Source organism: Coregonus clupeaformis, chromosome 6 (assembly GCF_020615455.1).
Source record: "Coregonus clupeaformis isolate EN_2021a chromosome 6, ASM2061545v1, whole genome shotgun sequence".
Taxonomy (NCBI): Eukaryota; Metazoa; Chordata; class Actinopteri; order Salmoniformes; family Salmonidae; genus Coregonus; species Coregonus clupeaformis.
Genome location: NC_059197.1, coordinates 4,489,349 through 4,510,866, shown reverse-complemented (window position 1 = coordinate 4,510,866; position 21,518 = coordinate 4,489,349). Strand labels below are relative to the sequence as shown.

Here is a 21,518-nt window from a genome sequence, read left to right as displayed (position 1 = left end):
AGAAGATAAGTGGAATGGTGTGAAAACCTGTAAGGCCTTTCTTTTGTAAACTGAAGTTAATGGGTTCGATCCCTGTCCATACCTCTATTAAAGATTGCTGATATCATGGCATCCTATTTTCGTTGGAATGGTGTATAGAAAAAGTTAATTTTATTGATATTGCATTGTTGATATCATAGAAAGGGGATGTAGCTCAGTGGTAGAGCGCATGCTTTGCATGTATGAGGTCCTGGGTTCAATCCCCAGCATCTCCATTGTTGCATTTAGACAATTCCTTCTTTCCAAAATGTTGATATTTAGCAGGTAATAGAGATGTGGTAAGTCATTTGGTCTTGTAACCTGAAAACATGCGTTATTCCTGTTCGTGCCCTTATAGAAGATAATTGGAATGGTGTGTAAACTTGTAAGGCCTTTCTTTTGTAAACTGAAGTTCATGGGTTCGATCCCTGTCCATACCTCTATTTAAGATTGCTGATATCATGGCATCACAATTTTCGTTGGAATGCTGTATAGAAAAAGTTAATTTTATTGATATTGCATTGTTTATGTCACAGAAAGGGGATGTAGCTCAGTGGTAGAGTGCATGCTTTGCATGTTTGAGGTAATGGGTTAACCGCATCCCCATTGTTTCTTTTAGACAATTCCTACTTTCCAAAATGTTGATATTTAGCAGGAAATAGAGATCTGGTAAGTCATTTGGTTTTGTAACCTGAAAACATGCGTCAATTCCTGTTCGTGCCCTTATAGCAGATAAGTGGAATGGTGTGTAAACTTGTAAGGCCTTGCTTTTGTAAACTGAAGTTAATGGGTTCGATCCCTGTCCATACCTCTATTTAAGATTGCTGATATCATGGCATCCTATTTTCGTTGGAATGCTGTATAGAAAAAGTTAATTTTATTGATATTGCATTGTTTATATCATAGAAAGGGGATGTAGCTCAGTGGTAGAGCGCATGTTTTGCATGTATGAGGTCCTGGGTTCAATCCCCAGGATCTCAATTTTTGCATTTAGACAATTCCTACTTTCCAAAATGTTGATATTCAGCAGGAAATAGAGATGTGGTAAGTCATTTGGTCTTGTAACCTGAAGAACATGCGTTAAATTCCTGTTCGTGCCCTTATAGAAGATAAGTGGAATGGTGTGAAAACTTGTAAGGCCTTTCTTTTGTAAACTGAAGTTAATGGGTTCGATCCCTGTCCATACCTCTATTTAACATTGCTGATATCATGGCATCCTATTTTCGTTGGAATGCTGTATAGAAAAAGTTAATTTTATTGATATTGCATTGTTTATATCATAGAAAGGGGATGTAGCTCAGTGGTAGAGCGCATGTTTTGCATGTTTGAGGTCCTGGGTTCAATCCCCAGGATCTCCATTTTTGCATTTAGACAATTCCTACTTTCCAAAATGTTGATATTCAGCAGGAAATAGAGATGTGGTAAGTCATTTGGTCTTGTAACCTGAAGAACATGCGTTAAATTCCTGTTCGTGCCCTTATATCAGATAAGTGGAATGGTGTGTAAACTTGTAAGGCCTTCCTTTTCTAAACTGAAGTTCATGGGTTCGATCCCTGTCCATACCTGTATTTAAGATTGCTGATATCATGGCATCCTATTTTCGTTGGAATGCTGTATAGAAAAAGTTAATTTTATTGATATTGCATTGTTTATATCATAGAAAGGGGATGTAGCTCAGTGGTAGAGCGCATGCTTTCGCATGTATGAGGTCCTGGGTTCAATCCCCAGGATCTCAATTTGTTTGCATTTAGACAATTCCTACTTTCCAAAATGTTGATATTTAGCAGGAAATAGAGATGTGGTAAGTCATTTGGTCTTGTAACCTGAAGAACATGCGTTAAATTCCTGTTCGTGCCCTTATAGAAGATAAGTGGAATGGTGTGAAAACTTGTAAGGCCTTTCTTTTGTAAACTGAAGTTAATGGGTTCGATCCCTGTCCATACCTCTATTTTAGATTGCTGATATCATGGCATCCTATTTTCGTTGGAATGCTGTATAGAAAAAGTTAATTTTATTGATATTGCATTGTTTATATCATAGAAAGGGGATGTAGCTCAGTGGTAGAGCGCATGTTTTGCATGTTTGAGGTCCTGGGTTCAATCCCCAGGATCTCCATTTTTGCATTTAGACAATTCCTACTTTCCAAAATGTTGATATTCAGCAGGAAATAGAGATGTGGTAAGTCATTTGGTCTTGTAACCTGAAGAACATGCGTTAAATTCCTGTTCGTGCCCTTATAGAAGATAAGTGGAATGGTGTGTAAACTTGTAAGGCCTTGCTTTTGTAAACTGAAGTTAATGGGTTCGATCCCTGTCCATACCTGTATTTAAGATTGCTGATATCATGGCATCCTATTTTCGTTGGAATGCTGTATAGAAAAAGTTAATTTTATTGATATTGCATTGTTTAGATCATAGGAAGGGGATGTAGCTCAGTGGTAGAGTGCATGCTTTGCATGTTTGAGGTAATGGGTTAAATCCCCAGCATCTCCATTGCTTCTTTTAGACAATTCCTACTTTCCAAAATGTTGATATTCAGCAGGAAATAGAGATCTGGTAAGTCATTTGGTTTTGTAACCTGAAAACATGCGTCAAATTCCTGTTCGTGCCCTTATAGAAGATAAGTGGAATGGTGTGTAAACTTGTAAGGCCTTTCTTTTGTAAACTGAAGTTAATGGGTTCGATCCCTGTCCATACCTCTATTTAAGATTGATCATATCATGGTATCATAATTTCGTTGGAATGCTGTATAGAAATAGTTAATTTTATTGATATTGCATTGTTTATATCACAGAAAGGGGATGTAGCTCAGTGGTAGCGCGCATGCTTTGCATGTATGAGGTAATGGGTTCAATCCCCAGCATCTCCATTGCTGCATTTAGACAATTCCTACTTTCCAAAATGTTGATATTCAGCAGGAAATAGAGATCTGGTAAGTCATTTGGTTTTGTAACCTGAAAACATGCGTCAAATTCCTGTTCGTGCACTTATAGAAGATAAGTGGAATGGTGTGAAAACTTGTAAGGCCTTTCTTTTGTAAACTGAAGTTCATGGGTTCGATCCCTGTCCATACCTCTATTTTAGATTGCTGATATCATGGCATCCTATTTTCGTTGGAATGCTGTATAGAAAAAGTTAATTTTATTGATATTGCATTGTTTATTTCATAGTAAGGGGATGTAGCTCAGTGGTAGAGCGCATGCTTTGCATGTTTGAGGTAATGGGTTAAATCCCCAGCATCTCCATTGCTGCATTTAGAAAATTCCTACTTTCCAAAATGTTGATATTCAGCAGGAAATAGAGATCTGGTAAGTCATTTGGTCTTGTAACCTGAAGAACATGCGTCAAATTCCTGTTTGTGCACTTATAGAAGATAAGTGGAATGGTGTGAAAACTTGTAAGGCCTTTCTTTTGTAAACTGAAGTTCATGGGTTCGATCCCTGTCCATACCTCTATTTAAGATTGCTGATATCATGGTATCATAATTTTCGTTGGAATGCTGTATAGAAAATAGTTAATTTTATTGATATTGCATTGTTTAGATCATAGAAAGGGGATGTAGCTCAGTGGTAGAGTGCATGCTTTGCATGTATGAGGTAATGGGTTCAATCCCCAGCATCTCCATTGTTGCATTTAGACAATTCCTACTTTCCAAAATGTTGATATTTAGCAGGAAATAGAGATCTGGTAAGTCATTTGGTCTTTGTAACCTGAAGAACATCCGTTAAATTCCTGTTCGTGCCCATATAGCAGATAAGTGGAATGGTGTGTAAACTTGTAAGGCCTTTCTTTTGTAAACTGAAGTTAATGGGTTCGATCCCTGTCCATACCTCTATTTAAGATTGCTGATATCATGGCATCCTATTTTCGTTGGAATGCTGTATAGAAAAAGTTAATTTTATTGATATTGCATTGTTTATGTCACAGAAAGGGGATGTAGCTCAGTGGTAGAGCGCATGCTTCGCATGTATGAGGTCCTGGGTTCAATCCCCAGGATCTCCATTGTTGCATTTAGACAATTCCTACTTTCCAAAATGTTGATATTCAGCAGGAAATAGAGATGTGGTAAGTCATTTGGTCTTGTAACCTGAAGAACATGCGTTAAATTCCTGTTCGTGCCCTTATATCAGATAAGTGGAATGGTGTGAAAACTTGTAAGGCCTTTCTTTTGTAAACTGAAGTTAATGGGTTCGATCCCTGTCCATACCTCTATTTTAGATTGCTGATATCATGGCATCCTATTTTCGTTGGAATGCTGTATAGAAAAAGTTAATTTTATTGATATTGCATTGTTTATATCATAGAAAGGGGATGTAGCTCAGTGGTAGAGTGCATGTTTCTCATGTTTGAGTTCCTGGGTTCAATCCCCAGGATCTCCATTTTTGCATTTAGACAATTCCTACTTTCCAAAATGTTGATATTTAGCAGGAAATAGAGATGTGGTAAGTAATTTGGTCTTGTAACCTGAAAACATGCTTCAAATTCCTGTTCGTTCCCTTATAGAAGATAAGTGGAATGGTGTGTAAACTTGTAAGGCCTTCCTTTTCTAAACTGAAGTTCATGGTTTCGATCCCTGTCCATACCTGTATTTAAGATTGCTGATATCATGGCATCCTATTTTCGTTGGAATGCTGTATAGAAAAAGTTTAATTTTATTGATATTGCATTGTTTAGATCATAGAAAGGGGATGTAGCTCAGTGGTAGCGTGCATGCTTTGCATGTTTGAGGTAATGGGTTTAATCCCCAGCATCTCCATTGCTTCTTTTAGACAATTCCTACTTTCCAAAATGTTGATATTCAGCAGGAAATAGAGATCCTGTAAGTCATTTGGTTTTGTAACCTGAAAACATGCGTCAAATTCCTGTTCGTGCACTTATAGAAGATAAGTGGAATGGTGTGAAAACTTGTAAGGCCTTTCTTTTGTAAACTGAAGTTAATGGGTTCGATCCCTGTCCATACCTCTATTTTAGATTGCTGATATCATGGCATCCTATTTTCGTTGGAATGCTGTATAGAAAAAGTTAATTTTATTGATATTGCATTGTTGATATCACAGAAAGGGGATGTAGCTCAGTGGTAGAGCGCATGCTTTGCATGTATGAGGTCCTGGGTTCAATCCCCAGCATCTCCATTGTTGCATTTAGACAATTCCTTCTTTCCAAAATGTTGATATTTATCAGGAAATAGAGATGTGGTAAGTCATTTGGTCTTGTAACCTGAAAACATGCATTCAATTCCTGTTCGTGCCCTTATAGAAGATAAGTGGAATGGTGTGTAAACTTGTAAGGCCTTTCTTTTGTAAACTGAAGTTAATGGGTTCGATCCCTGTCCATACCTGTATTTAAGATTGCTGATATCATGGCATCCTATTTTCGTTGGAATGCTGTATAGAAAAAGTTAATTTTATTGATATTGCATTGTTTATGTCACAGAAAGGGGATGTAGCTCAGTGGTAGCGTGCATGCTTTGCATGTTTGAGGTACTGGGTTAACCGCATCTCCATTGTTTGCATTTAGACAATTCCTACTTTCCAAAATGTTGATATTCAGCAGGAAATAGAGATGTGGTAAGTCATTTGGTTTGTAACCTGAAGAACATGCGTTAAATTCCTGTTCGTGCCCTTATAGAAGATAAGTGGAATGGTGTGTAAACTTGTAAGGCCTTCCTTTTGTAAACTGAAGTTCAATGGGTTCGATCCCTGTCCATACCTGTATTTAAGATTGCTGATATCATGGCATCCTATTTTCGTTGGAATGCTGTATAGAAAAAGTTAATTTTATTGATATTGCATTGTTTATATCATAGAAAGGGGATGAAGCTCAGTGGTAGAGCGCATGCTTTCGCATGTATGAGGTCCTGGGTTCAATCCCCAGGATCTCAATTTGTTTGCATTTAGACAATTCCTACTTTCCAAAATGTTGATATTCAGCAGGAAATAGAGATGTGGTAAGTCATTTGGTCTTGTAACCTGAAGAACATGCGTTAAATTCCTGTTCGTGCCCTTATATCAGATAAGTGGAATGGTGTGAAAACTTGTAAGGCCTTTCTTTTGTAAACTGAAGTTAATGGGTTCGATCCCTGTCCATACCTCTATTTTAGATTGCTGATATCATGGCATCCTATTTTCGTTGGAATGCTGTATAGAAAAAGTTAATTTTATTGATATTGCATTGTTTATATCATAGAAAGGGGATGTAGCTCAGTGGTAGAGCGCATGTTTCGCATGTTTGATTTCCTGGGTTCAATCCCCAGGATCTCCATTTTTGCATTTAGACAATTCCTACTTTCCAAAATGTTGATATTCAGCAGGAAATAGAGATGTGGTAAGTCATTTGGTCTTGTAACCTGAAGAACATGCGTTAAATTCCTGTTCGTGCCCATATAGCAGATAAGTGGAATGGTGTGTAAACTTGTAAGGCCTTCCTTTTCTAAACTGAAGTTCATGGGTTCGATCCCTGTCCATACCTGTATTTAAGATTGCTGATATCATGGCATCCTATTTTCGTTGGAATGCTGTATAGAAAAAGTTAATTTTATTGATATTGCATTGTTTAGATCACAGAAAGGGGATGTAGCTCAGTGGTAGCGCGCATGCTTTGCATGTATGAGGTAATGGGTTAAATCCCCAGCATCTCCATTGCTTCTTTTAGAAAATTCCTACTTTCCAAAATGTTGATATTCAGCAGGAAATAGAGATCTGGTAAGTCATTTGGTTTTGTAACCTGAAAACATGCGTCAAATTCCTGTTCGTGCACTTATAGAAGATAAGTGGAATGGTGTGAAAACTTGTAAGGCCTTTTTTTTGTAAACTGAAGTTAATGGGTTCGATCCCTGTCCATACCTCTATTTAAAGATTGCTGATATCATGGTATCATAATTTCGTTGGAATGCTGTATAGAAAAAGTTAATTTTATTGATATTGCATTGTTTATGTCACAGAAAGGGGATGTAGCTCAGTGGTAGAGTGCATGCTTTGCATGTTTGAGGTAATGGGTTATCCCCAGCATCTCCATTGTTTCTTTTAGACAATTCCTACTTTCCAAAATGTTGATATTCAGCAGGAAATAGAGATCTGGTAAGTCATTTGGTCTTGTAACCTGAAGAACATGCGTTAAATTCCTGTTCGTGCCCATATAGAAGATAAGTGGAATGGTGTGTAAACTTGTAAGGCCTTCCTTTTGTAAACTGAAGTTAATGGGTTCGATCCCTGTCCATACCTGTATTTAAGATTGCTGATATCATGGCATCCTATTTTCGTTGGAATGCTGTATAGAAAAAGTTAATTTTATTGATATTGCATTGTTTATATCATAGAAAGGGGATGAAGCTCAGTGGTAGAGCGCATGCTTTGCATGTATGAGGTCCTGGGTTCAATCCCCAGCATCTCCATTGTTTGCATTTAGACAATTCCTACTTTCCAAAATGTTGATATTCAGCAGGAAATAGAGTTGTGGTAAGTCATTTGGTCTTGTAACCTGAAGAACATGCGTTAAATTCCTGTTCGTGCCCTTATAGAAGATAAGTGGAATGGTGTGAAAACTTGTAAGGCCTTTCTTTTGTAAACTGAAGTTAATGGGTTCGATCCCTGTCCATACCTCTATTTAAGATTGCTGATATCATGGCATCCTATTTTCGTTGGAATGCTGTATAGAAAAAGTTAATTTTATTGATATTGCATTGTTTATATCATAGAAAGGGGATGTAGCTCAGTGGTAGAGCGCATGCTTCGCATGTATGAGGTCCTGTGTTCAATCCCCAGCATCTCCATTTTTGCATTTAGACAATTCCTACTTTCCAAAATGTTGATATTCAGCAGGAAATAGAGTTATGTTAAGTCATTTGGTCTTGTAACCTGAAGAACATGCGTTAAATTCCTGTTCGTGCCCTTATAGAAGATAAGTGGAATGGTGTTCAAACTTGTAAGGCCTTGCTTTTGTAAACTGAAGTTAATGGGTTCGATCCCTGTCCATACCTCTATTTAAGATTGCTGATATCATGGCATCCAATTTTCGTTGGAATGCTGTATAGAAAAAGTTAATTTTATTGATATTGCATTGTTTAGATCATAGAAAGGGGATGTAGCTCAGTGGTAGCGTGCATGCTTTGCATGTTTGAGGTCCTGGGTTCAATCCCAAGCATCTCCATTTTTGCATTTAGACAATTCCTACTTTCCAAAATGTTGATATTCAGCAGGAAATAGAGTTGTGGTAAGTCATTTGGTCTTGTAACCTGAAGAACATGCGTTAAATTCCTGTTCGTGCCCATATAGCAGATAAGTGGAATGGTGTGTAAACTTGTAAGGCCTTCCTTTTCTAAACTGAAGTTCATGGGTTCGATCCCTGTCCATACCTGTATTTAAGATTGCTGATATCATGGCATCCTATTTTCGTTGGAATGCTGTATAGAAAAAGTTAATTTTATTGATATTGCATTGTTTAGATCACAGAAAGGGGATGTAGCTCAGTGGTAGCGTGCATGCTTTGCATGTTTGAGGTACTGGGTTAATCCCCAGCATCTCCATTGTTGCTTTTAGACAATTCCTACTTTCCAAAATGTTGATATTTAGCAGGAAATAGAGATCTGGTAAGTCATTTGGTCTTGTAACCTGAAGAACATGCGTTAAATTCCTGTTCGTGCCCTATATAGCAGATAAGTGGAATGGTGTGTAAACTTGTAAGGCCTTCCTTTTGTAAACTGAAGTTAATGGGTTCGATCCCTGTCCATACCTCTATTTAAGATTGCTGATATCATGGCATCCTATTTTCGTTGGAATGCTGTATAGAAAAAGTTAATTTTATTGATATTGCATTGTTTATATCACAGAAAGGGGATGTAGCTCAGTGGTAGAGCGCATGTTTCGCATGTATGAGGTCCTGGGTTCAATCCCCAGGATCTAAATTGTTGCATTTAGACAATTCCTACTTTCCAAAATGTTGATATTCAGCAGGAAATAGAGATGTGGTAAGTCATTTGGTCTTGTAACCTGAAGAACATGCGTTAAATTCCTGTTCGTGCCCTTATAGCAGATAAGTGGAATGGTGTGAAAACTTGTAAGGCCTTTCTTTTGTAAACTGAAGTTAATGGGTTCGATCCCTGTCCATACCTCTATTTTAGATTGCTGATATCATGGCATCCTATTTTCGTTGGAATGCTGTATAGAAAAAAGTTAATTTTATTGATATTGCATTGTTTATATCATAGAAAGGGGATGTAGCTCAGTGGTAGAGCGCATGTTTCGCATGTTTGAGGTCCTGGGTTCAATCCCAGCATCTCCATTTTTGCATTTAGACAATTCCTACTTTCCAAAATGTTGATATTCAGCAGGAAATAGAGATGTGGTAAGTAATTTGGTCTTGTAACCTGAAGAACATGCGTTAAATTCCTGTTCGTGCCCTTATAGAAGATAAGTGGAATGGTGTGTAAACTTGTAAGGCCTTCCTTTTGTAAACTGAAGTTAATGGGTTCGATCCCTGTCCATACCTCTATTTAAGATTGCTGATATCATGGCATCCTATTTTCGTTGGAATGCTGTATAGAAAAAGTTAATTTTATTGATATTGCATTGTTTAGATCACAGGAAGGGGATGTAGCTCAGTGGTAGAGCGCATGCTTTGCATGTTTGAGGTACTGGGTTAAATCCCCAGCATCTCCATTGCTGCTTTTAGACAATTCCTACTTTCCAAAATGTTGATATTCAGCAGGAAATAGAGATGTGGTAAGTCATTTGGTCTTGTAACCTGAAAACATGCGTCAAATTCCTGTTCGTGCCCTTATAGAAGATAAGTGGAATGGTGTGTAAACTTGTAAGGCCTTGCTTTTGTAAACTGAAGTTAATGGGTTCGATCCCTGTCCATACCTCTATTAAAGATTGATGATATCATGGTATCATAATTTCGTTGGAATGCTGTATAGAAAAAGTTAATTTTATTGATATTGCATTGTTTAGATCATAGAAAGGGGATGTAGCTCAGTGGTAGAGCGCATGCTTTGCATGTATGAGGTCCTGGGTTCAATCCCCAGCATCTCCATTGTTGCATTTAGACAATTCCTACTTTCCAAAATGTTGATATTTAGCAGGAAATAGAGATGTGGTAAGTCATTTGGTCTTGTAACCTGAAAACATGCGTCAAATTCCTGTTCGTGCCCTTATAGAAGATAAGTGGAATGGTGTGTAAACTTGTAAGGCCTTGCTTTTGTAAACTGAAGTTAATGGGTTCGATCCCTGTCCATACCTGTATTTAAGATTGCTGATATCATGGCATCCTATTTTCGTTGGAATGCTGTATAGAAAAAGTTAATTTTATTGATATTGCATTGTTTATATCATAGAAAGGGGATGTAGCTCAGTGGTAGAGCGCATGCTTCGCATGTATGAGGTCCTGGGTTCAATCCCCAGGATCTCAATTGTTGCATTTAGACAATTCCTACTTTCCAAAATGTTGATATTCAGCAGGAAATAGAGATGTGGTAAGTCATTTGGTCTTGTAACCTGAAGAACATGCGTTAAATTCCTGTTCGTGCCCTTATAGCAGATAAGTGGAATGGTGTGAAAACTTGTAAGGCCTTTCTTTTGTAAACTGAAGTTCATGGGTTCGATCCCTGTCCATACCTCTATTTTAGATTGCTGATATCATGGCATCCTATTTTCGTTGGAATGCTGTATAGAAAAAAGTTAATTTTATTGATATTGCATTGTTTATATCATAGAAAGGGGATGTAGCTCAGTGGTAGAGCGCATGTTTCGCATGTTTGAGGTCCTGGGTTCAATCCCCAGGATCTCCATTTTTGCATTTAGACAATTCCTACTTTCCAAAATGTTGATATTCAGCAGGAAATAGAGTTGTGGTAAGTCATTTGGTCTTGTAACCTGAAGAACATGCGTTAAATTCCTGTTCGTGCCCATATAGCAGATAAGTGGAATGGTGTGTAAACTTGTAAGGCCTTCCTTTTCTAAACTGAAGTTCATGGGTTCGATCCCTGTCCATACCTGTATTTAAGATTGCTGATATCATGGCATCCTATTTTCGTTGGAATGCTGTATAGAAAAAGTTAATTTTATTGATATTGCATTGTTTAGATCATAGGAAGGGGATGTAGCTCAGTGGTAGCGTGCATGCTTTGCATGTTTGAGGTAATGGGTTAAATCCCCAGCATCTCAATTGCTTCTTTTAGAAAATTCCTACTTTCCAAAATGTTGATATTCAGCAGGAAATAGAGATCTGGTAAGTCATTTGGTTTTGTAACCTGAAAACTTGCGTCAAATTCCTGTTCGTGCACTTATAGAAGATAAGTGGAATGGTGTGAAAACTTGTAAGGCCTTTCTTTTGTAAACTGAAGTTCATGGGTTCGATCCCTGTCCATACCTCTATTAAAGATTGATGATATCATGGTATCATAATTTCGTTGGAATGCTGTATAGAAAAAGTTAATTTTATTGATATTGCATTGTTTATGTCACAGAAAGGGGATGTAGCTCAGTGGTAGCGTGCATGCTTTGCATGTTTGAGGTAATGGGTTCAATCCCCAGCATCTCCATTGCTTCTTTTAGACAATTCCTACTTTCCAAAATGTTGATATTCAGCAGGAAATAGAGATCTGGTAAGTCATTTGGTTTTGTAACCTGAAGAACATGCGTTAAATTCCTGTTCGTGCCCTTATAGCAGATAAGTGGAATGGTGTGTAAACTTGTAAGGCCTTCCTTTTGTAAACTGAAGTTCATGGGTTCGATCCCTGTCCATACCTGTATTTAAGATTGCTGATATCATGGCATCCTATTTTCGTTGGAATGCTGTATAGAAAAAGTTAATTTTATTGATATTGCATTGTTTATATCATAGAAAGGGGATGTAGCTCAGTGGTAGAGCGCATGTTTTGCATGTTTGAGGTCCTGGGTTCAATCCCCAGGATCTAAATTTTTGCATTTAGACAATTCCTACTTTCCAAAATGTTGATATTCAGCAGGAAATAGAGATGTGGTAAGTCATTTGGTCTTGTAGCCTGAAGAACATGCGTTAAATTCCTGTTCGTGCCCTTATAGAAGATAAGTGGAATGGTGTGTAAACTTGTAAGGCCTTTCTTTTGTAAACTGAAGTTAATGTGTTCGATCCCTGTCCATACCTCTATTTAACATTGCTGATATCATGGCATCACAATTTTGTTGGAATGCTGTATAGAAAAAGTTAATTTTATTGATATTGCATTATTTATGTCACAGAAAGGGGATGTAGCTCAGTGGTAGCGCGCATGCTTTGCATGTTTGAGGTAATGGGTTCAACGCATCTCCATTGCTTTCTTTTAGACAATTCCTACTTTCCAAAATGTTGATATTCAGCAGGAAATAGAGATCTGGTAAGTCATTTGGTCTTGTAACCTGAAAACATGCATTCAATTCCTGTTCGTGCCCTTATAGAAGATAAGTGGAATGGTGTGTAAACTTGTAAGGCCTTTCTTTCGTAAACTGAAGTTCAAGGGTTCGATCCCTGTCCATACCTGTATTTAAGATTGCTGATATCATGGCATCCTATTTTCGTTGGAATGCTGTATAGAAAAAGTTAATTTTATTGATATTGCATTGTTTATATCATAGAAAGGGGATGTAGCTCAGTGGTAGAGCGCATGCTTCGCATGTTTGAGGTCCTGGGTTCAATCCCCAGCATCTCAATTGTTGCATTTAGACAATTCCTACTTTCCAAAATGTTGATATTCAGCAGGAAATAGAGATGTGGTAAGTCATTTGGTCTTGTAACCTGAAGAACATGCGTTAAATTCCTGTTCGTGCCCTTATATCAGATAAGTGGAATGGTGTGAAAACTTGTAAGGCCTTTCTTTTGTAAACTGAAGTTCATGGGTTCGATCCCTGTCCATACCTGTATTTAAGATTGCTGATATCATGGCATCCTATTTTCGTTGGAATGCTGTATAGAAAAAGTTAATTTTATTGATATTGCATTGTTTATATCATAGAAAGGGGATGTAGCTCAGTGGTAGAGCGCATGTTTTGCATGTTTGAGGTCCTGGGTTCAATCCCCAGCATCTCCATTGTTGCATTTAGACAATTCCTACTTTCCAAAATGTTGATATTCAGCAGGAAATAGAGATGTGGTAAGTCATTTGGTCTTGTAACCTGAAGAACATGCATTCAATTCCTGTTCGTGCCCTTATAGAAGATAAGTGGAATGGTGTGTAAACTTGTAAGGCCTTCCTTTTCTAAACTGAAGTTCATGGGTTCGATCCCTGTCCATACCTGTATTTAAGATTGCTGATATCATGGCATCCTATTTTCGTTGGAATGCTGTATAGAAAAAGTTAATTTTATTGATATTGCATTGTTTATATCATAGAAAGGGGATGTAGCTCAGTGGTAGAGCGCATGCTTCGCATGTTTGAGGTCCTGGGTTCAATCCCCAGGATCTCAATTGTTGCATTTAGACAATTCCTACTTTCCAAAATGTTGATATTCAGCAGGAAATAGAGATGTGGTAAGTCATTTGGTCTTGTAACCTGAAGAACATGCGTTAAATTCCTGTTCGTGCCCTTATATCAGATAAGTGGAATGGTGTGAAAACTTGTAAGGCCTTTCTTTTGTAAACTGAAGTTCATGGGTTCGATCCCTGTCCATACCTCTATTTTAGATTGCTGATATCATGGCATCCTATTTTCGTTGGAATGCTGTATAGAAAAAGTTAATTTTATTGATATTGCATTGTTTATATCATAGAAAGGGGATGTAGCTCAGTGGTAGAGCGCATGTTTCGCATGTTTGAGGTCCTGGGTTCAATCCCCAGGATCTCCATTTTTGCATTTAGACAATTCCTACTTTCCAAAATGTTGATATTCAGCAGGAAATAGAGTTGTGGTAAGTCATTTGGTCTCGTAACCTGAAGAACATGCGTTAAATTCCTGTTCGTGCCCTTATAGCAGATAAGTGGAATGGTGTGTAAACTTGTAAGGCCTTCCTTTTCTAAACTGAAGTTCATGGGTTCGATCCCTGTCCATACCTGTATTTAAGATTGCTGATATCATGGCATCCTATTTTCGTTGGAATGCTGTATAGAAAAAGTTAATTTTATTGATATTGCATTGTTTAGATCATAGGAAGGGGATGTAGCTCAGTGGTAGCGTGCATGCTTTGCATGTTTGAGGTAATGGGTTAAATCCCCAGCATCTCCATTGCTTCTTTTAGACAATTCCTACTTTCCAAAATGTTGATATTCAGCAGGAAATAGAGATGTGGTAAGTCATTTGGTCTTGTAACCTGAAAACATGCGTCAAATTCCTGTTCGTGCCCTTATAGAAGATAAGTGGAATGGTGTGAAAACTTGTAAGGCCTTTCTTTTGTAAACTGAAGTTAATGGGTTCGATCCCTGTCCATACCTCTATTTTAGATTGCTGATATCATGGCATCCTATTTTCGTTGGAATGCTGTATAGAAAAAGTTAATTTTATTGATATTGCATTGTTTAGATCATAGGAAGGGGATGTAGCTCAGTGGTAGCGTGCATGCTTTGCATGTTTGAGGTAATGGGTTAAATCCCCAGCATCTCCATTGCTTCTTTTAGACAATTCCTACTTTCCAAAATGTTGATATTCAGCAGGAAATAGAGATGTGGTAAGTCATTTGGTCTTGTAACCTGAAAAAATTAGTCAAATTCCTGTTCGTGCCCTTATAGAAGATAAGTGGAATGGTGTGTAAACTTGTAAGGCCTTTCTTTTGTAAACTGAAGTTCATGGGTTCGATCGCTGTCCATACCTCTATTTAAGATTGCTGATATCATGGTATCATAATTTCGTTGGAATGCTGTATAGAAATAGTTAATTTTATTGATATTGCATTGTTTAGATTGTAGGAAGGGGATGTAGCTCAGTGGTAGCGTGCATGCTTTGCATGTTTGAGGTAATGGGTTCAATCCCCAGCATCTCCATTGCTTCTTTTAGACAATTCCTACTTTCCAAAATGTTGATATTCAGCAGGAAATAGAGATCTGGTAAGTCATTTGGTTTTGTAACCTGAAGAACATCCGTTAAATTCCTGTTCGTGCCCATATAGCAGATAAGTGGAATGGTGTGTAAACTTGTAAGGCCTTCCTTTTCTAAACTGAAGTTCAAGGGTTCGATCCCTGTCCATACCTGTATTTAAGATTGCTGATATCATGGCATCCTATTTTCGTTGGAATGCTGTATAGAAAAAGTTAATTTTATTGATATTGCATTGTTTATATCATAGAAAGGGGATGTAGCTCAGTGGTAGAGCGCATGTTTCGCATGTTTGAGGTCCTGGGTTCAATCCCCAGGATCTCAATTTTTGCATTTAGACAATTCCTACTTTCCAAAATGTTGATATTCAGCAGGAAATAGAGATGTGGTAAGTCATTTGGTCTTGTAACCTGAAGAACATGCGTTAAATTCCTGTTCGTGCCCTTATATCAGATAAGTGGAATGGTGTGAAAACTTGTAAGGCCTTTCTTTTGTAAACTGAAGTTCATGGGTTCGATCCCTGTCCATACCTGTATTTAAGATTGCTGATATCATGGCATCCTATTTTCGTTGGAATGCTGTATAGAAAAAGTTAATTTTATTGATATTTCATAGTTTATATTGCAGAAATGGGATGTAGCTCAGTGGTAGAGCGCATGCTTCGCATGTTTAAGGTCCTGGGTTCAATCCCCAGCATTTGCATTCAGACAATTCCTACTTTCCAAAATGTTGATATTCAGCAGGAAATAGAGTTGTGGTAAGTCATTTGGTCTTGTAACCTGAAGAACATGCGTTAAATTCCTGTTCGTGCCCATATAGCAGATAAGTGGAATGGTGTGTAAACTTGTAAGGCCTTCCTTTTCTAAACTGAAGTTCATGGGTTCGATCCCTGTCCATACCTGTATTTAAGATTGCTGATATCATGGCATCCTATTTTCGTTGGAATGCTGTATAGAAAAAGTTAATTTTATTGATATTGCATTGTTTAGATCATAGGAAGGGGATGTAGCTCAGTGGTAGCGTGCATGCTTTGCATGTTTGAGGTAATGGGTTAAATCCCCAGCATCTCCATTGCTTCTTTTAGAAAATTCCTACTTTCCAAAATGTTGATATTCAGCAGGAAATAGAGATCTGGTAAGTCATTTGGTTTTGTAACCTGAAAACATTCGTCAAATTCCTGTTCGTGCCCTTATAGAAGATAAGTGGAATGGTGTGAAAACTTGTAAGGCCTTTCTTTTGTAAACTGAAGTTCATGGGTTCGATCCCTGTCCATACCTCTATTAAAGATTGATGATATCATGGTATCCTATTTTCGTTGGAATGCTGTATAGAAAAAGTTAATTTTATTGATATTGCATTGTTGATATCACAGAAAGGGGATGTAGCTCAGTGGTAGAGCGCATGCTTTGCATGTATGAGGTCCTGGGTTCAATCCCCAGCATCTCCATTGTTGCATTTAGACAATTCCTACTTTCCAAAATGTTGATATTTAGCAGGAAATAGAGATGTGGTAAGTCATTTGGTCTTGTAACCTGAAAACATGCATTCAATTCCTGTTCGTGCCCTTATAGAAGATAAGTGGAATGGTGTGTAAACTTGTAAGGCCTTTCTTTTGTAAACTGAAGTTAATGTGTTCGATCCCTGTCCATACCTCTATTTAACATTGCTGATATCATGGCATCACAATTTTGTTGGAATGCTGTATAGAAAAAGTTAATTTTATTGATATTGCATTATTTATGTCACAGAAAGGGGATGTAGCTCAGTGGTAGCGTGCATGCTTTGCATGTTTGAGGTAATGGGTTGCATCCCCATTGCTTCTTTTAGACAATTCCTACTTTCCAAAATGTTGATATTCAGCAGGAAATAGAGATCTGGTAAGTCATTTGGTCTTGTAACCTGAAGAACATGCGTTAAATTCCTGTCCGTGCCCATATAGCAGATAAGTGGAATGGTGTGTAAACTTGTAAGGCCTTCCTTTTCTAAACTGAAGTTCAAGGGTTCGATCCCTGTCCATACCTGTATTTAAGATTGCTGATATCATGGCATCCTATTTTCGTTGGAATGCTGTATAGAAAAAGTTAATTTTATTGATATTGCATTGTTTATATCATAGAAAGGGGATGAAGCTCAGTGGTAGAGCGCATGTTTCGCATGTTTGAGGTCCTGGGTTCAATCCCCAGGATCTCAATTTTTGCATTTAGACAATTCCTACTTTCCAAAATGTTGATATTCAGCAGGAAATAGAGATGTGGTAAGTCATTTGGTCTTGTAACCTGAAGAACATGCGTTAAATTCCTGTTCGTGCCCTTATATCAGATAAGTGGAATGGTGTGAAAACTTGTAAGGCCTTTCTTTTGTAAACTGAAGTTCATGGGTTCGATCCCTGTCCATACCTCTATTTTAGATTGCTGATATCATGGCATCCTATTTTCGTTGGAATGCTGTATAGAAAAAGTTAATTTTATTGATATTGCATTGTTTATATCATAGAAAGGGGATGTAGCTCAGTGGTAGAGCGCATGTTTCGCATGTTTGAGGTCCTGGGTTCAATCCCCAGGATCTCCATTTTTGCATTTAGACAATTCCTACTTTCCAAAATGTTGATATTCAGCAGGAAATAGAGATGTGGTAAGTCATTTGGTCTTGTAACCTGAAGAACATGCGTTAAATTCCTGTTCGTGCCCATATAGCAGATAAGTGGAATGGTGTGTAAACTTGTAAGGCCTTCCTTTTGTAAACTGAAGTTCATGGGTTCGATCCCTGTCCATACCTGTATTTAAGATTGCTGATATCATGGCATCCTATTTTCGTTGGAATGCTGTATAGAAAAAGTTAATTTTATTGATATTGCATTGTTTAGATCATAGAAAGGGGATGTAGCTCAGTGGTAGCGTGCATGCTTTGCATGTTTGAGGTAATGGGTTAAATCCCCAGCATCTCAATTGCTTCTTTTAGAAAATTCCTACTTTCCAAAATGTTGATATTCAGCAGGAAATAGAGATCTGGTAAGTCATTTGGTTTTGTAACCTGAAAACTTGCGTCAAATTCCTGTTCGTGCACTTATAGAAGATAAGTGGAATGGTGTGAAAACTTGTAAGGCCTTTCTTTTGTAAACTGAAGTTCATGGGTTCGATCCCTGTCCATACCTCTATTAAAGATTGATGATATCATGGTATCATAATTTCGTTGGAATGCTGTATAGAAATAGTTAATTTTATTGATATTGCATTGTTTAGATCATAGGAAGGGGATGTAGCTCAGTGGTAGCGTGCATGCTTTGCATGTTTGAGGTAATGGGTTCAATCCCCAGCATCTCCATTGTTTCTTTTAGACAATTCCTACTTTCCAAAATGTTGATATTCAGCAGGAAATAGAGATCTGGTAAGTCATTTGGTCTTGTAACCTGAAGAACATGCGTCAAATTCCTGTTCGTGCCCATATAGCAGATAAGTGGAATGGTGTGTAAACTTGTAAGGCCTTCCTTTTCTAAACTGAAGTTCATGGGTTCGATCCCTGTCCATACCTGTATTTAAGATTGCTGATATCATGGCATCCTATTTTCGTTGGAATGCTGTATAGAAAAAGTTAATTTTATTGATATTGCATTGTTTATATCATAGAAAGGGGATGTAGCTCAGTGGTAGAGCGCATGCTTTGCATGTATGAGGTCCTGGGTTCAATCTCCATTGTTGCATTTGGACAATTCCTACTTTCCAAAATATTGATTTTCAGCAGGAAATAGAGATGTGTTAAGTCATTTGGTCTTGTTACCAGAAGAACATGTGTTAAATTCCTGTTCGTGCCCTTATAGAAGATAAGTGGAATGGTGTTCAAACTTGTAAGGCCTTGCTTTTGTTAACTGAAGTTAATGGGTTCGATCCCTGTCCATACCTCTATTTTAGATTGCTGATATCATGGCATCCTATTTTCGTTGGAATGCTGTATAGAAAAAGTTAATTTTATTGATATTGCATTGTTTATATCATAGAAAGGGGATGTAGCTCAGTGGTAGAGCGCATGTTTCGCATGTATGAGGTCCTGGGTTCAACCCCAGCATCTCCATTGTTGCATTTAGACAATTCCTACTTTCCAAAATGTTGATATTCAGCAGGAAATAGAGATGTGGTAAGTCATTTGGTCTTGTAACCTGAAGAACATGCGTTAAATTCCTGTTCGTGCCCTATATAGCAGATAAGTGGAATGGTGTGTAAACTTGTAAGGCCTTCCTTTTGTAAACTGAAGTTAATGGGTTCGATCCCTGTCCATACCTGTATTTAAGATTGCTGATATCATGGCATCCTATTTTCGTTGGAATGCTGTATAGAAAAAGTTAATTTTATTGATATTGCATTGTTTAGATCATAGAAAGGGGATGTAGCTCAGTGGTAGCGTGCATGCTTTGCATGTTTGAGGTAATGGGTTAAATCCCCAGCATCTCCATTGTTTCATTTAGAAAATTCCTACTTTCCAAAATGTTGATATTCAGCAGGAAATAGAGATCTGGTAAGTCATTTGGTTTTGTAACCTGAAGAACATGCGTTAAATTCCTGTTCGTGCCCTTATATCAGATAAGTGGAATGGTGTGAAAACTTGTAAGGCCTTTCTTTTGTAAACTGAAGTTCATGGGTTCGATCCCTGTCCATACCTCTATTTAAGATTGCTGATATCATGGTATCATAATTTCGTTGGAATGCTGTATAGAAAAAGTTAATTTTATTGATATTGCATTGTTTAGATCATAGGAAGGGGATGTAGCTCAGTGGTAGCGTGCATGCTTTGCATGTTTGAGGTAATGGGTTCAATCCCCAGCATCTCCATTGCTTCTTTTAGACAATTCCTACTTTCCAAAATGTTGATATTCAGCAGGAAATAGAGATGTGGTAAGTCATTTGGTCTTGTAACCTGAAGAACATGCGTTAAATTCCTGTTCGTGCCCATATAGCAGATAAGTGGAATGGTGTGTAAACTTGTAAGGCCTTCCTTTTCTAAACTGAAGTTCATGGGTTCGATCCCTGTCCATACCTGTATTTAAGATTGCTGATATCATGGCATCCTATTTTCGTTGGAATGCTGTATAGAAAAAGTTAATTTTATTGATATTGCATTGTTTATATCATAGAAAGGGGATGTAGCTCAGTGGTAGAGCGCATGCTTCGCATGTATGAGGTCCTGGGTTCAATCCCCAGCATCTCCATTGTTGCATTTAGACAATTCCTACTTTCCAAAATGTTGATATTCAGCAGGAAATAGAGATGTGGTAAGTCATTTGGTCTTGTAACCTGAAGAACATGCGTTAAATTCCTGTTCGTGCCCTTATATCAGATAAGTGGAATGGTGTGAAAACTTGTAAGGCCTTTCTTTTGTAAACTGAAGTTCATGGGTTCGATCCCTGTCCATACCTCTATTTTAGATTGCTGATATCATGGCATCCTATTTTCGTTGGAATGCTGTATAGAAAAAGTTAATTTTATTGATATTGCATTGTTTATATCATAGAAAGGGGATGTAGCTCAGTGGTAGAGCGCATGCTTCGCATGTTTGAGGTCCTGGGTTCAATCCCCAGCATCTCCATTGTTGCATTTAGACAATTCCTACTTTCCAAAATGTTGATATTCAGCAGGAAATAGAGATGTGGTAAGTCATTTGGTCTTGTAACCTGAAGAACATGCGTTAAATTCCTGTTCGTGCCCATATAGCAGATAAGTGGAATGGTGTGTAAACTTGTAAGGCCTTCCTTTTGTAAACTGAAGTTCATGGGTTCGATCCCTGTCCATACCTCTATTTAAGATTGCTGATATCATGGCATCCTATTTTCGTTGGAATGCTGTATAGAAAAAGTTAATTTTATTGATATTGCATTGTTTAGATCATAGGAAGGGGATGTAGCTCAGTGGTAGCGTGCATGCTTTGCATGTTTGAGGTAATGGGTTAAATCCCCAGCATCTCAATTGCTGCTTTTAGACAATTCCTACTTTCCAAAATGTTGATATTCAGCAGGAAATAGAGATGTGGTAAGTCATTTGGTCTTGTAACCTGAAAACATGCGTCAAATTCCTGTTCGTGCCCTTATAGAAGATAAGTGGAATGGTGTGTAAACTTGCAAGGCCTTGCTTTTGTAAATTGAAGTTAATGGGTTCGATCCCTGTCCGTACCTCTATTTAAGATTGATCATATCATGGTATCATAATTTCGTTGGAATGCTGTATAGAAATAGTTAATTTTATTGATATTGCATTGTTTAGATCATAGGAAGGGGATGTAGCTCAGTGGTAGCGTGCATGCTTTGCATGTTTGAGGTAATGGGTTGCATCTCCATTGCTTCTTTTAGACAATTCCTACTTTCCAAAATGTTGATATTCAGCAGGAAATAGAGATCTGGTAAGTCATTTGGTTTTGTAACCTGAAGAACATGCGTTAAATTCCTGTTCGTGCCCATATAGCAGATAAGTGGAATGGTGTGTAAACTTGTAAGGCCTTCCTTTTGTAAACTGAAGTTCATGGGTTCGATCCCTGTCCATACCTGT

The 21,518-nt window shown here is 37.7% G+C and overlaps 20 non-coding genes across 20 annotated transcripts; all 20 read left to right on the top strand.

The window, feature by feature from the left end:
• The first annotated feature begins 182 nt into the window (after nt 1–182).
• trnaa-ugc lies at nt 183–254 on the top strand. The gene has a single exon. It is a non-coding gene; the product is annotated as a tRNA-Ala (tRNA).
• Nucleotides 255–3,947: 3,693 nt separating this feature from the next.
• Nucleotides 3,948–4,019, top strand: trnaa-cgc. The gene has a single exon. It is a non-coding gene; the product is annotated as a tRNA-Ala (tRNA).
• Nucleotides 4,020–4,324: 305 nt separating this feature from the next.
• trnae-cuc lies at nt 4,325–4,396 on the top strand. The gene has a single exon. It is a non-coding gene; the product is annotated as a tRNA-Glu (tRNA).
• Nucleotides 4,397–5,077: 681 nt separating this feature from the next.
• Nucleotides 5,078–5,149, top strand: trnaa-ugc. The gene has a single exon. It is a non-coding gene; the product is annotated as a tRNA-Ala (tRNA).
• Nucleotides 5,150–6,206: 1,057 nt separating this feature from the next.
• On the top strand, nt 6,207–6,278 carry trnaa-cgc. The gene has a single exon. It is a non-coding gene; the product is annotated as a tRNA-Ala (tRNA).
• Nucleotides 6,279–7,713: 1,435 nt separating this feature from the next.
• On the top strand, nt 7,714–7,785 carry trnaa-cgc. The gene has a single exon. It is a non-coding gene; the product is annotated as a tRNA-Ala (tRNA).
• A 1,064-nt stretch (nt 7,786–8,849) lies between these two features.
• trnaa-cgc lies at nt 8,850–8,916 on the top strand. Its single transcript has one exon. It is a non-coding gene; the product is annotated as a tRNA-Ala (tRNA).
• Nucleotides 8,917–9,222: 306 nt separating this feature from the next.
• On the top strand, nt 9,223–9,293 carry trnaa-cgc. Its single transcript has one exon. It is a non-coding gene; the product is annotated as a tRNA-Ala (tRNA).
• Nucleotides 9,294–9,974: 681 nt separating this feature from the next.
• trnaa-cgc lies at nt 9,975–10,046 on the top strand. The gene has a single exon. It is a non-coding gene; the product is annotated as a tRNA-Ala (tRNA).
• A 304-nt stretch (nt 10,047–10,350) lies between these two features.
• trnaa-cgc lies at nt 10,351–10,422 on the top strand. The gene has a single exon. It is a non-coding gene; the product is annotated as a tRNA-Ala (tRNA).
• A 306-nt stretch (nt 10,423–10,728) lies between these two features.
• trnaa-cgc lies at nt 10,729–10,800 on the top strand. Its single transcript has one exon. It is a non-coding gene; the product is annotated as a tRNA-Ala (tRNA).
• A 1,807-nt stretch (nt 10,801–12,607) lies between these two features.
• trnaa-cgc lies at nt 12,608–12,679 on the top strand. The gene has a single exon. It is a non-coding gene; the product is annotated as a tRNA-Ala (tRNA).
• A 682-nt stretch (nt 12,680–13,361) lies between these two features.
• trnaa-cgc lies at nt 13,362–13,433 on the top strand. Its single transcript has one exon. It is a non-coding gene; the product is annotated as a tRNA-Ala (tRNA).
• A 305-nt stretch (nt 13,434–13,738) lies between these two features.
• trnaa-cgc lies at nt 13,739–13,810 on the top strand. Its single transcript has one exon. It is a non-coding gene; the product is annotated as a tRNA-Ala (tRNA).
• Nucleotides 13,811–15,614: 1,804 nt separating this feature from the next.
• On the top strand, nt 15,615–15,693 carry trnaa-cgc. The gene has a single exon. It is a non-coding gene; the product is annotated as a tRNA-Ala (tRNA).
• A 673-nt stretch (nt 15,694–16,366) lies between these two features.
• trnaa-ugc lies at nt 16,367–16,438 on the top strand. Its single transcript has one exon. It is a non-coding gene; the product is annotated as a tRNA-Ala (tRNA).
• A 1,049-nt stretch (nt 16,439–17,487) lies between these two features.
• On the top strand, nt 17,488–17,559 carry trnaa-cgc. Its single transcript has one exon. It is a non-coding gene; the product is annotated as a tRNA-Ala (tRNA).
• A 1,426-nt stretch (nt 17,560–18,985) lies between these two features.
• On the top strand, nt 18,986–19,056 carry trnaa-cgc. Its single transcript has one exon. It is a non-coding gene; the product is annotated as a tRNA-Ala (tRNA).
• A 1,060-nt stretch (nt 19,057–20,116) lies between these two features.
• Nucleotides 20,117–20,188, top strand: trnaa-cgc. Its single transcript has one exon. It is a non-coding gene; the product is annotated as a tRNA-Ala (tRNA).
• A 305-nt stretch (nt 20,189–20,493) lies between these two features.
• Nucleotides 20,494–20,565, top strand: trnaa-cgc. The gene has a single exon. It is a non-coding gene; the product is annotated as a tRNA-Ala (tRNA).
• Nucleotides 20,566–21,518: the final 953 nt, after the last annotated feature.